Here is a 14,873-nt window from a genome sequence, read left to right as displayed (position 1 = left end):
TTTTAAAACCCTACTGCTTATGTAAAAAAAAAAAAAAATAGTTTCCAAGATAAATCTAAGCAGCGTTCACCTATTCTTATGGTTTTCAACTGTTTATAAACCCACATGTGATTTAATGATACTGTGGATGTAGTGTGAGGAGACAGTGAAGTACTGAGAGGTTAGACCAAACTCAGCATGTCTGAAGAACACAACACGAATGAACAGAATCATCTGGCATCTCCATGTTGGGCTTAGTTTTGTCAATCCCCATGCCTCCCATAGCCTCAGCCTCCCCATCCTGTGTTTATCATGCCTCCCATAGCCTCAGCCTTCCCATCCTGTGTTTATCATGCCTCCCATAGCCTCAGCCTTCCCATCCTGTGTTTATCATGTGTCCCATAGCCTCAGCCTTCCCATCCTGTCTTTATCCAGTGTACAGTATGCAGGCTTTTCTAAGCTTATGCAGATGGGCAACTATCATGGGTTTCAGAGCTCTCTCTCTCTCTCTCTCTCCTTCCCCCACACAGCACCCCTCCCCTTTGCGCATTCCTTTACCCCAGCAAGCCTCTGGTCTGCTTCCTGTCTCTCTATTGTTTTGCTTTTGTAGAAATTTCATATAAATGAAACCATAAAACACTTGCCTTTGATGTTTAGCTTCTTCACTTAAAATAATGCCTGGGATGACTGGCCCTGTTTTACAAGGATGTGAAATTCATTCGTTATATTTAGATCTTCTTTTTAGGTGCAACCCATTTTTTTCTTTTTAACAAATTCTGCCTACCACTCCAAGAGCTGAAGTCTCCAGGGTTGTTATTTGTGGACTTATAGGTCTCCCATTACAGCTTCTGTGGACGGTCCTTCCCCCAGCGAAGCCTTGCGGCCTTTGTAAGAAAACCTCTGCAATGTTTTAGTGGCCTGTTCTATAGGAAGGGAAACTGTTGATCCATGGAAATTCCCTTTCAGTATGCGCCATGCCAGATTACTGAGTAAAATGTATTTCTCATTGAGCCTGTGAGTGAAACATATTTCTTGGAAAAACATCTATTAAGGCAGTGCCAAATAATATTCATGAGACACTAAAGTCTCATTCAAACAAGTGAATAGTCTATTTGGGTCCACAGAGGTCATGGATTCCAGTAAGGCACTCTGCAGAAGAGGTGGACGACAAGGTCCTGGGGAGAAAGTTAACTTACCAAAGCTGAACAAGAAGCAAGCCTGGTGTTCACCTGGTGACCCCCATTTGCCTCTGCACCAGAAGCCTCTCCGCTCCTCTGGAGCCCCAAGCTGTTTCCACCTCTCCCAGGTCCTGCCCGCCAGCATGGCAGAGCTAGTAGCTCGTGACCTCTCCCACTCCTCGCTGGACACTGTAGTGCTCTGACAGACACCACCCTCAGACACTGCGCCCTTAGCTCTTGCTCATTGTCCTGTAATGGATCAGCTGGCTTTCCATCAGGGATGGGACTCCAAATGGAACAAAGAAAGCATTGCCATCAACATCCAGTAGCTCATAACACAACTGTGGCATTTTGCTGAAAACCATATAAATTACCCAGGAGCACATGAATGGGATTTCTTTCAAGTTCCCCAGGAATACAGTAAGTCGGAGCTGTGAGGACAGATTGACAAGGTCCCAGGACTCACAAAACTTAAAAGAGTTACCATTGCCCCAGTTCCAGAGACTCACTCTGGTGTACTTCACCCCTGACAGCTTTTAGGGGCTTTTTCCCTCAGTAAGGCACATATTTCTTGGCTTTGTTTCTGACTGGCCAGCCCTGGTTATCCTTGTGTCCAAGCAATGAAAGCTGCTCTTTTAATGAACACTGCCTCTGTGACACACACCTGCCTGGAGTTCATTCATTCAGCCATGTCCTTAGTGGCTGAAGTGAACACCTACAGGGAGGAAGAACACGGCATCGAACAAAGGAGTACAAAGAATGTTCTAATGCTTGGCTCAGCTGTGGAGACAGGATGTGTTTCCAGCGCTAGGTATTCCATGGAGATTGGCTCTGGGCTCTGGATCCCTCCCACGGACCACCTCAGGTTTTCCAGTTCCTACAACCCTGTGTGTATGAGTTTCCCACCTTCTTCTACTTGTACAATGGATGCCAGAACCCATGAGGACTTAGAAATTTCTTGCAGAAAGGTCCAAGTGTCTCTTCAGAGGAAATCCGAGAACATCGGCTTGAATAAAGTTGAGCCTGAATATGAGAGAGAGAGAGAGAGAGAGAGAGAGAGAGAGAGAGAGAGAATGCTTAAACAACCATATAACTCCTGCATAGGATATTCCTGTTAGGCAAAATGCCCCTAAGGCTACACAGGGAGTGCCTATAATATTTCTTATAACTGAGCATAAATCCACAATTACTCAGAACTCAGAGTTAAAGCATCTCCCCTATGGTCTTAATGATGGTAAGGGAGAAAAAGCAGGAAGAAGAGTCAGAGAATGCTATTATTGCATCTTTTCTATAAATCCAAATTTATCTTAACATACAAAATTCAAAACAGCTTTAAAATGTAAGCAATTGTCTATCGATAAGGCATAAATAGAGCATGTCATTAGGCATTGGTAGACATTGGCTTTCTGCATGATCTTGGGCAAGCCCTTTCTCCTTTTTAGTCCTTAGTTTGTCCCGAAGCATAAGGATTCAGTAAATGAGCTCTCCCCCTACTTTATGCAGAGCCTGTGTTCTCCAAGGTCCTGCATCAGCACCACTTCCTCTATTTTCTCTCTAACTTTCTCAAAGTACAACTCCAGAAGTCTCCAACTATACAGATAAAATCTCTTTCAAGAACGTTAAAATAGAAATTAAATGAAACAGTGGGTCCCAAGCGCATAGCTCATGGTCAGCCTTTGGCAAATAGCAGACTGGATGCCTCTTTAGGCCCCTCCTGTTCCACAAAGCAAAAGTTAGCTAGTTTAGTACCTCCAGCCCCAGGCTCCAGTCTCTTGGGCCAGCATATAGCCTTTGAGAAAAGCCTGAAGGGTCAACACGGTGCTCAGAGAGGATCAAAGTGGAATGTTCAGGCTCTCTGCTTTCTTTCACATTCTTTTTTTTAAAAATTGTGGTTTTCAAATCTGAACAAACATCAGAATTGCCCACAGGACTCCTAAGAGCACAAAGTGCCTGTTGCTCCACATCTGTGCTCTTATTCTGTATTCTAGTGTGGAAGACAAGTGAATCTGTGTTCCTGCCAACTTCTCAGATGGTAGTGTCTGCCTGAGCCCACAGGACAAGTATTTGCCTCAATCCAGGGCAAAGGCCACTCCAGGGGAGCTCGGCGAGGGTGACAGAAGCAGAGGCTCTAAGTAAAGGAGAGAGGCCTCAGGAAGGATGAGCAGCATCTCCCTGTGAGATTTTTCTCTTCTCTTGCTTTCTGACACAATATAACACCGTCCCCCATAGCCACATGCCATGTCCAGAGATTGCAGAGCTGGGGCAAGGCAAAGAGATGAAATGTTGGCTCCCAGGTCAGAGGGAGGAGAAGGGAGAGTGGAGAAAAGTTCCTGACACTCAGGGCACACAAGATGGGAGGGAAGTGGCAATGTAGTCAGCTTCAGACTGGGTTATAAGGAACACGTTCCTGGGTGGTTTGGAGAAATGCGTAAATTGTAAGCTGCCTGTGGCTGTGTTTGTCAACACCCAAGTGCTCCAATGGAAAATGAAGTGGAAAATGAAAAATGTCCAAGTTCATTATGTGCCAGTGCCTAATCCCATGCTGAACACTTTGCATAGCCTATCTCCATGAAGTAGGCCTGACTCCCATTCATATGTCCTGATTGTATGTAGTTATAGAGCCCACACAGCATACAGTCTGGCAGCAGACCCTTTCCCTGAACCCTGGGTTGCTTCATAGCTTCCCTGGCTTTGTTATTTCCTGTGAGTGCTGGGATTTAAAGCAAACAAATGTCTTTGATTCTCAGTTCCTCTGCCAGTAAAAGGAGCTATAGCAAAGATCCCCAGAGGAGTTGTAAGGCTCAAACATAATAGCAAGGAGAAACTCCTACACAAAACATAAATTGTTCTATGTATCTCGGCCACCAATCTAATGAGTGCGAGTAATGGCTGCGGCCTCTGGGTAGCTGCTTAAAGACATTTACTTAGTCCTGGGAGACACTGAGTTAACACTTCATCTTATTTTAAATAAAGCCATTACCCACCAGTGTAACTAATGTTGTATTATTACTAATTCCGGAGCTATTGTGCCATGGAGCCGGAGTTTAAAAGGAATTTAATTGAAGACCAAAACATACTCAGTAACAAACCCTACTATATAAATAATATCTGTTCCAAATTCTAAGTTGGTGTAAAAAAGTTATTTTGGTGTAATTGTTTCTCAGTGTTTGGTATAAAATGTTTTGATTACAGTGTGTGGAGAATCCTGTAACACTTTCAAGTCACCAATAAGCATCCACTACCTTTATATGGTGCCAAATAGTAGGCTGAGGAGTAATTGAACTCCCTTATTACAGATTTGAGAAACAAACCTAGGCAAGCCACATAAAATGCTCTGATTGTGCTGAAGGATGAGAGCTTTGACTACTCCTCAGGCCCAGGTCTCTGCCCTACAACAAGTGATGTCCATAGGGCTTCTGAGAGAAGAGCTCACCATCAGCTTTCCCCTGCATCTCTTGTCTCACATAAGCATGAATTGGCAGAGATTGTATCAGAGTTGGGAGGGGCCCTGCAGATCCGAAGCACACACATTTTGATAAATCAAAGCACCCACTAAACAACCAGAAGGGGTTGGAATCTTGAGTCTCTTCTCGAAGTTCTAAAGAGGATGTCTTCATCTAGTTAGTCCCAGCGCTTCGGGCAGAAGAGACAGGAGGACCAACAGGGACCTGGGATTCAGCTGTCAAAGGTTGGGAGATACTTCTGGAGCAGCAGCATGTAAAAACCTGTACAGATTGTTATGATGAGCCCCAAGTCTAAATTATAGTTTGTCCCTCGAATTATTATCAAATAGTAGAGCTGAATTCTATCACAATCCACCTATATGGAAAACAGTAGAGTTTAAAGACAAGGGGTGACTTGTGAAAAGCCATATACATTTCATTGTGACAGAGATACAAAGTAGTGTAATAACAATATTTAAGGGCTAAGCCAGGGCCTGGGTTCAGTGGCAGGGTTTCCTCAGCCGGCTCATGTCAAGCTCACAGTCAAAGAGGTAAGGACTGAGGCTTGGTGAGGAGAAGACTCTTCCTTAAGACCAAGCATCTAAGAAATGCTAGACTCTAGATTCCCAACCTGATATGTTGGTCTTCAGGCCGATGTCTCAGACTCTCATCAATAATTATACCCCAATATGTACTTAAGAATGATTGCTGATGGTAATAGTAGAGGTATTAGAGCATGAGAATTATGCAAACCTGTTAAGGACATTTCAGTAATGATCTTTATCTGAGTCCAAGGGGGGCTTTCTAAAGTGTTCACACCATTACTTCCCCCAATAGTATTCATGCAGACACTCTTTTAGTGGCACGATGGTTTACAGGCTGTGAAGAGCTGTGGAATTTGTGAAGCATTGCGCACATCTCCTTGTGGAGCCCAGAAACAAGCTAGTTATAGGTACATCCTTCAACAGCTTTCCAGAAGATCCAAGGCCAAAACATAATTGACTATAACAAAGATGGATAGAGATATACAACTTTAAGAAAAAACAGATGCAAGATGGTCCTGAAATTTCAAAGCAGGTATTTGTAGCTCAAGAGGCTGAGGAAGAAGGTATCCAACAGGCATACTGGAGGAGATGACAAACCACAAAGAGGCCTAGAGAGCATTCAATAAAGTTCACTCTACAGATGAGCAGACAGAGCTGAAGGGCTGCTTGGGAAGGTCATGTTATCATCATGCACAGACAAAGGCACCAACGCTCAGGAGGTGACCCCATCTGTAAACCCTCATAACAGCACAGAGAGGACCAAAGACAAGACCTCATTGCAAACCTCTGCTCCATCTTATTACTGGCTTGCTCATGAACTGACACCATTTATAATAGTAAATATGACAGTACCTTTCAAATTTATTTGAGTGAATTGAGACTGCAGTGGCCATATGTGTGTACATTGAAATCATATTGGAGAAATCAAGTATAAGAACTTATCAGAAACACTAGACCAAGGAAAGGGTTATAACTCCCTCCCCTTAGGCCCCACAAAAGAAGTGGATGGTCACCACTACAGTGGCAATGGCCCCATCAGCCTGCCATCTGACACCTGGTGTATGCTCCTAATACCAGCAGGCAGAGAACTCTGTACTGTCCCCGGGCATTCAGCTCTGCTTGGTTCATAATATTGACACAGCCTAGGCCTGCACTTGGACCTCTTTGCTGGAATCCTCTAGGCTTCATTGCTCTCCACCTGTGATCCACAGCCTGACTGCATAGCAGTAGCTTCTTTTCTGCAGGGATCTTGGAACCCATAACTTATCAATTCAGATTCTACTTACATGTCTATCAACTCTTGCAACCTCTTGAAAAACTACTGTGACTTCTTTAATCCTTTGTATCCAGTCTATAACCCACATAGATATCTATATATACCTCTACCATTCAATAGATAGATAGATAGATAGATAGATAGATAGATAGATAGATAGATAGATAGATAGATAGATGGATGGATGGAGGAAGGGAGACTTACTGTGTGATATGTCATATAAGACTTAAAGTAGTAATTAAGATAGAATTTTTTAAATGCATTTGCCTAAGCCAAATTACCAAGGAAAGTGAGATTATCAGGCAAATTCAGCCTCTGAAACTGCCATTTTGTGAATTTATTGTTATTAAACAAACTCTGAGATTGTAGGAAGTCATGAGCACTTTCTGATGTAGAGCTCCTCACACACTACATAGTCGAACTTTTAAAAAAATCTCATTCCAAGTATTTTTTGGAGAAAGCTGTATGGGATCACAGGCTACCAATGTTTCTTTTTGACACTAGTGTCCTGGGCAGGCATTGTGGCTCATGCCTGTTATTCTAGCCCTGGGGGATTTAAAGCAGTTTGAATTCAAGGCCAGTCTGAACTTTTTTCAGCCTTGCTCTCTACAGTTCATACTACTTACAGTTTAACATATGTAAGCTGTTATTTAATTATGACTTTTCTAGTCCTCAAAATTACACAGAATCTTTTGCTTTTAGTAAAAATATCTTTTAAAATAACAAGAGTAAAGCGAGGATTTCTTTATGTATAAAACTTTGAAAAAAATTGTCTACCAGCAAACCCATATTAAAATAAATATTGAAGAGAGTGATTCAGACAAACAAATACAATATCTGAGGAAATATGGAGCATACAGAAACACAGGCACCTAAAATAGTAACTATATAGTTAAATATCTAAGATTGCCTTCATCATTATTTGTTTTTAAAAGTATGGATGGCTCCTTACTTAAGTAAAACCTGTGGAATATGGGATTATAGTGTATACTTGAGAGTTAATGACAACAGTAATATAGAGATGAGGAGCAAGAAAATGGAAATTACTAAAAGTTTCTTATAATACACAGGAAAAAGCTATATAGTGATAAGTTAAACCATAAAATGAACTGTAAAATAACAAACCAATTACAGCTATAAATAGAAAGAAATGGCAGTGGATATGCTATTTCTAACTTAATTTAATCTAAAAGTCAGGGAAAAGAAAAACCAGAACAGAGCAGACAAAGGATAGGACAGATAGAAAGAAAGGAATATTATGACACATAATATCTAGTTATGGTAATACTCATCTTGAAGGTAGATGTCTGGGTTGGTAAGTGAGAGAACAGAAAGCTCCTTGCTCATAACTCCATAATTCTAAGATTTTGGTAACCATAAATAGGCAGTATATCTTAACCAGGAGCACTGAAGCCTACAGATGCAACTACAGATTCAACAACAGCTACATGACTCAGTTCCACTCAACTGATCTTTAGACTACCTCATAAACCCAACAAGGAGACAAAAGGAAAGGACTTTTAGTTGCTGAATCCAGTCTTCAAAGAAGAAAAGAGATTTAAACTTCTGAAATGCACAGACACCAACTCAAGGCTATGGGGATGGTAAGGAGCCAGGCAAGCAAAATGAAATCGGGGAAATGGTGCATAGTCAGAAGTTAAATAAATAAATAATAATGATAATGATAATAACAATAGTAAAAGAAATCATAGAAAAGAACCATAGAAATTATAGATGAAGAACATAACCACACAACTGAAAGATACATAACAAAACCAGTGAAGATGGAGAAAGAGCAGTAGCATTTTTCTAATGTTTTGAACAATTTCAAGTATAATTATGCAATTAGAGAAACCAAAAAAGAAAAATGAAATATCATAATGTATCTATAAGATGACATTAAGGAAGTAGATACATGAATTATGGGAGGTTTTGGAAGAGAGGAGAAGAAGAAAAAGACACTATGGTTATGGTTTTAAATTTAAAAAAAAATTAAAGTGAAAAAAGAATAGATAAAATTTCTACATTGTGTGAGAGATATGTACAACCAGATTCTTAAAGCTTAAACATCTCTACAGAAAGAAAAAAAGCCAAATAATGACATCATGAGCCAGGCGGTGGTGGTGCATCCTTTAATCCCAGCACTTGGGAGGAAGAGGCAGGTGGATTTCTGAGTTTGAGGCCAGCCTGGTCTACAGAGTGAGTTCCAGGACAGCCAAGGCTACACAGAGAAACCCTGTCTCAAAAAAAAAAAAAAAAAAGACATCATGAGACACAGAACAGAACAAATTGTCAAAAGAGAGAAGAGGGCATTTTTGAAACCAGAAAAAGAAAAGAGATCTGTGCAAGATTCTTAGTTTCTCAGCTAAAACTTTAAAAGATGCAATGGGATGATAAAATCAAAGTACTAAAAGCCAAATGGCAAAAACAAAACAATACCCCCCAAAAAGCCAACCAAGAATTCTATACCCAGTAAAACTATCCTTTAGAAATGAATGAGAGACAGGGATAATGACATAAAAGACAGTCACAGCCTAACAAAACATGGGTAAGTTTATGATCATTCTGCATGACTCACAAGAAATGCATCTAACCTGTAAGAAATGCTAAATGGAATTCTTGGGGCTGCAATGAAATAAAAGTAAATAGCAATATGAAAACTGAAGATATGAAACTCACTGATAAAGTAAACTGGGACCAACCAACAAAACAAAGCAAAAGATTCTGAACTTCATAACCTCTCAGACTTTGAAATCCTGAGACAAAAAACCTCTTAAAGATAAAAATCCCAGATCATCATAGTTAAATATTTAATGTTTCAAATACTGATGCTCTGAAAGCCTGAAGCCTGAAAACAGTCATTCTCATAAAAAACAAAAGTACTATGTAAAAAGAATAGAAAGCTGAACTCTGGTGAAGAACTAATGCTTTCTCTGGTTCTGGCAAATTATTCAATCATGTATTTTCTGCACCCCTTACATACTTAGTGTCACGTCCTTTGTCAGGGAGTAGCACCCATCTGGCTCAAAGACATTTGCTAATTGGAGTTTCCTCCCATGTTACAAAGCAGATTGAGTAGTGAGTATAGTCTTGATTAATGATTTGGCTGTTAAAAGAGACATACTTCTTACAGTAACCACTGAATATAGCATAGACAAACTATTGCATGCTTTGCTTTCAAAATTGCTCCCACTATGTTTAAGTCAGATATATGCAATGTGTGACCCATCAGGGAAAATTGTAAATCCTAGCCATTCATTTCCGGTTTTGAAAAGAAAGTGAAGAATCTGGATGGCTATTTAAATATTTTGCAAACTTTGAATGAGAAAACAAATTTCATCTGATTCCCTGGTTATAATGACACACATCAAATCAGATACTCACAAGGATTCTAAAGGTGAATGTCAATGTGTTACCAATCGGGTTTGGTTTTTTTCCATTCAACCCAATGCATTTGGTGGAAATTTTCGACGTGTGGATTGGCCACATGATAGAGTAATGACAAAAATTTTAATGTCAAAATGCGTCATTTGTCTGCATTGACATTCCTTCCAGCTGATGAAAATCCAGGAGCTCTTAATGAATTCAAGCCATATTTACAAGAAGCCAGCAGAGTTACTGGCCAGTTTGAAAGTAATTATGTGCAGGGCAGGGCAAGAAAGCACTTACGCAATGGTGTTGTTTGGTCACCAGTATTGTTTCCACAAAATCCAAGGTCTGTATTTGAGTAAATAGGGGAGGATGTCTCTACAACAAAAGGTGGACCCAATAATGGAAACATTACAAAGGGGATATACACATTGGTGGATATCAGTCCACAGAGAAATATCAAGTAGAGCAGTCTTGTAGAACAAGAGTGAATATGTTCTTCAAGGACAGCTGTGGCCTTAAAGAGCAGTCAGCAGTATGTGCGCCGTGATGTAGGATTACTGACTGGTGGTCATGGGTAATGGGACCATCTCATTGAACTGCCCACAAGTTACATCTCTACTTTTCGTTATACATTTCTTCTTAGTTCTTTGTCTTACTTCATAGTTTTTCCTACTATTTTCAATGAGCAGCATTTCTTACAATTCTTTGTGCTGCTCATTTTACTCATCCATTTTTTTCTAATATGGAGACTATAAATTGTAAAGACTTCTAGAGAGTACTAATTCATTTCATGCCCCTTTTTGTGGGGAAGAGGGAATGACTTAACTCCATAAAAATACATTATCACAAAGTTGGCTTTGTGTGTAAGAATTATGCATGTTTATAAAAACATTGAGATCTCTTCAATAAACAAAGAAAGGCCCTTTTTTTGTATATCTACATTTGTGAACCATAAAATTTCTGGCAATCACATCTTGTCTGAGTTCACATTCGGTGGTGAACAACCATGAAGTTATTTCAGAGACTGAGCTGCCTTTTATTGGTTCCAGGCAATTTTGTGAAAGGAGACAATTTTGTGCAAGTGCCAACAAGCCAAGTGAAGTTGTGTGGGCTCATTCACACATCCAAAATGTGGTTGATATTCCAAACATTACCCAAAAGAAGTTGGAACCTCATGCCAAAACCAAGAGATACTCCAGAGATGTTGCAGACCTCAACACAATGCTACATGGAGGTGGGAGGAGCTGCAGTTCTAAGACACTAGAGAATTGGTAGAGAACACAGAAAACCCTCATTTCTAGACTGAGACCCTAACTGGTTCCAACAGTCTTAAAGTTTGCAGATGGTCATACATTACTACTGTCAATGCAAAGACATTTTGCCCCAACCACCACTCCTTTAGCCTTCAATGCTGTAAATCTCTATTGCGTTCCTTGATCTGAGGAAGGGTTTAAATGAGGCTCATTTGCTATCTCTGCTGTGTTCATTGTCTAAGTATGTGTCAGGGTGTGGGAACAGGACCAAGGTTGGTGGATGAAAGGCAACTTAGTCATGTGATAAATCCTGGGAAATCAGACTCTGGAGACCAGCATCAGGGAGCAAATCTGAGTATATTGCCCAGCACATATACTCAGTGTATATAAAGTGTTTGAGCCAATCCTAAACCCCTAAATCCTCCACCAATCTTATCTCACCCCACCACCATGATGCCCCAATAAAATCCCTGCCTGATGAGGTAACTCAGAAAGACAGGGGTGGGGAGTAGGCAGCTTTGTCACCTATTTGGATTTCCATAAAGATGGGGGAAGTAGCCACCACCTTGGCCTCAGTTCCTCTTTGCTGGCTTACCCATGTTCCAGGAGCCATCTTAGATCTAATGCAGATCAGGACTCTTTAAAGGAACAAAATATGCATTTTACTCAAGTGAATCTGTTATATTCTCCATGATACTACAGAATTTAGAGAAGACAACTTTTTTATTATTATTATTATATAATTATTTATTATTATTATTTTTCTTTATTATTAGATATTTTCTTTATTTACATGTAAATTTCTCCATTCCCAGTTTCCCCTCCAAAAAACAAAGAAACAAACAAAAACAACAAAAACAAACCCCTGTTGCCTCCCCCCTCCCCATGCCTGCCACCCCACCCTCTCCCACTTACTGGCCCTGGCATTCCCCTACACTGGGGCACAGAACTTTCACAGGGCCAAGCTCCTCTCCTCCTATTGATGATCAAATTGCAATCCTCTACTATACACGTGCTGCCAGAACAATCAAACCCCTCCATGTATGGTCCTTGGTTGGTGATTGAGACCCTGGGAGCTCTGAAGGTACTAGTTAGTTCATATTGTTGTTCATCCTAAGGTGCTGTGAGAAGACAACTTTTTAAAAAGGGAGCTTGGAGAGACTGAAGCAATGGGGTCAGAAATAAAGAGCACTTACTGCTTTTGTAGAGAACTGGAGTTCCATCCCAGAATTCACATCAGGCAATCCACGACTACCTGTAGCTCCAGCCCCAGTAGATCTGATGGCTTCTTCTGGTTTCCAATGGCACCTACACACATGTACATACAGAACCCATTATACACATACATACATACACACATACATACATATATACACACACATACAAACATACACACAGAAATAAAAATAAGAGAAAAAGAAAGTTAAGAGGCTCAAAAGTCAAAAGCCAAGATCTGCTGAATAGGGAGATTCTATCACAAACAAACAAAACGAAACCCACAACAAACAAAACAAAAAAACTCAGAACTAAACAAATAGGAAAGAAAAAGAATCACAAGCAATTTAATAAAAGACTTTAAGGAATCAAACCAGAACAATAATGACAATGATAAGCTAATTTCAATGTTATCAGAAGAAAAGAAATAATAAATACTAAAGAAGAATAATTGAAATAGACCATTCAACAAAAAAAAAAAAAAAAAAAAAAAAAAAACTAAGAATTATCTTTCTAAAAAAGATAAATGAACAAACCATAAATATCCATCCAGAGGCAAAGACCTTTAAATAAATAAAAGTATGGATAATAAGACACTTCTGATATTATAAAACCAGGAAGAATCATAAGACACTGCTATGTAAAATTTATACCAATTAAACAACATTAAAGAAATAGGTAAACAACCTACCAAGAGTTAATGCCAAGAAATGGAAACTTTGAATGTGCATCAGTAATACATAAAGAGATTCAAAAAAAATTAAAAACTACCAGAGGTTCATGACTAAAACACTAATATCTATCCTTCTCAAACTCTTCTTAAAAAGTTGAAAAGAAGGGAAAACATCTAGACTCATTTTGTAGGGCCAGCATTACTTATGATCAAAGCCAAACAATGATACTATAAGAAAAGAAATTTATATGCCCAATATTAATGATAGACATAGGGATCAACTCTTCAACAGAACACTAACAAACTAAATTCAACTATTTTTAAAGAGCCCATTCAACATGACAAAGTGGAATTTCTCTTTGGAATGCATGAGTGGTATGATTAGAATGTGAAATGTACTCATAGGCTCAGGTAATTTGAACATGTGATCCCCAGGCCTTGGTGCTATTTAGAAGGCTGATAAATAATGAGAGATGAAGCTTCATAGGGAAAAGTGTTGTGGTGGGCTTTAAGGTTTTATAGCCCAGGCTCCCTTCCTGTTTGTTCTTTGCTTTCTAGCTGCAGATAAAATGTGACAAGCCACCTCAAACTCCTATGCCTTTCTTGCTTCGATGGCTGTAACCCTCAAATTGTAAAGGTAAACTCTTCATCCTTTAAAGAAATCTTGTAAGTACTTCTTATAAAGTATTTGGTCACAGCAACAAGAAAAGTAACTTATGTACAAGTTGGTATCAGGAGTAGGGTTGCTGTTGTGGTAAACCTGACCATATGGTTCTTTGGCCTTTGAAAATGGTTTTGGGGGGAGTCAGAAAGAATTGAGAGAAGTCAGGAAGACTTTGGAGCTGCGGGCTAGAGGAGCTCTAGAATGTTATAAAGCAGAGCTTAATGTTCCACTGTGATAGGTGTTTGGGAGATGTGAATTCTGAGAGAAACATGACAGAGGTTCTGACTCAAAAGGCTTCAGAGAGGAAGGTTTTTAATGGGGAAATGGGCTAGAGTTCATTCATGCTATATTGGGTCAAAGAATCTGGGTTCATCTTGGCCATGTTCTGAGAACTTAAGTGAGGCTGGATTCAAAAGTCACAACCTAATTTGTTCAATAATAGTCAGTTTTAGTCCAATGGTTGGCTGCGAGCATCTGCCTCTGTATTTGTCAGGCTCTGGTGGAGCCTCTCAGGAGACAGCCATATCAGGCTTCCATCAGCAAGCACTTTCTGACATCCACAATAGCATCCAGGTTTGATTGCTGTATATGGGATGGATCCCCAGGTGGGGTAGTCTCTGGATGACCTTTCCTTCAGTCTCTGCTCCACACTTTGTCTCCATATTTCCTCCTGTGAGTATTTTGTTCACCCTTCTAAGAAGCACTGAAACACCCACATTTTGGTCTTCCTTCTTCTTAGGCTTCATATGGTCTGTGAATTGAATCTTGCGTATTCCAAACTTTTGGTCTAATATCCACTTATCAGTGAGTACATACCGTGTGTGTTCTTTTGTGACTGAGTTACCTCACTCAGGATGATATTTTCAAGTTCCATCCATTTGCCTGAGAATTTCAAGAAGTCATTGTTTTTAATAGCTGAATGTGGTGCCCAATGGAGGAGTTGAAGAAGGGACAGGAAGAGCTGAGGGGATTTGCAAACCCATGGAGGGAGCAACAGTGTCAACAGGCCAGACCCTTTGGAACTCCCAGGGACTGGACCACCAACCAAACAATACACATGGAGGGACCCATGGCACTCTCTGCATATGTGGCAGAGGATGGTGTTGTTGGACATCAGTGGGAGGAGAGGCCCTTGGGCCTGAGAGTGTTCGATACCTCATTGTAGAGGAATGCCAGGACAGGAAGACAAGAGTAGGTGGGTGGGTGGGAGAGTACCCTCAGAGAGGCAGGGAGAGGGGGGATAGGACAGGGGGGTTCCAAATGGGAGACCTAGAA

The 14,873-nt window shown here is 40.3% G+C and overlaps 1 long non-coding RNA gene across 1 annotated transcript in view; it reads right to left on the bottom strand.

The window, feature by feature from the left end:
- The window catches only part of LOC116085755, a 49,347-nt gene that overhangs the window by 28,283 nt on the left and 6,191 nt on the right, over window positions 1-14,873 (bottom strand). The window contains exons 2-3 of the long non-coding RNA XR_004116699.1: window positions 12,243-12,354; window positions 2,064-2,180 (exon numbers count right to left, since the gene is read on the bottom strand). This is a non-coding gene — a long non-coding RNA (uncharacterized LOC116085755). The remainder of the gene's footprint in view (window positions 1-2,063; window positions 2,181-12,242; window positions 12,355-14,873) is intronic.

This window comes from Mastomys coucha, unplaced genomic scaffold (assembly GCF_008632895.1).
Source record: "Mastomys coucha isolate ucsf_1 unplaced genomic scaffold, UCSF_Mcou_1 pScaffold12, whole genome shotgun sequence".
Classification (NCBI taxonomy): Eukaryota; Metazoa; Chordata; class Mammalia; order Rodentia; family Muridae; genus Mastomys; species Mastomys coucha.
Note: the sequence above shows the minus strand (reverse complement) of the source record. Positions and strands in the feature narration are given on the sequence as shown.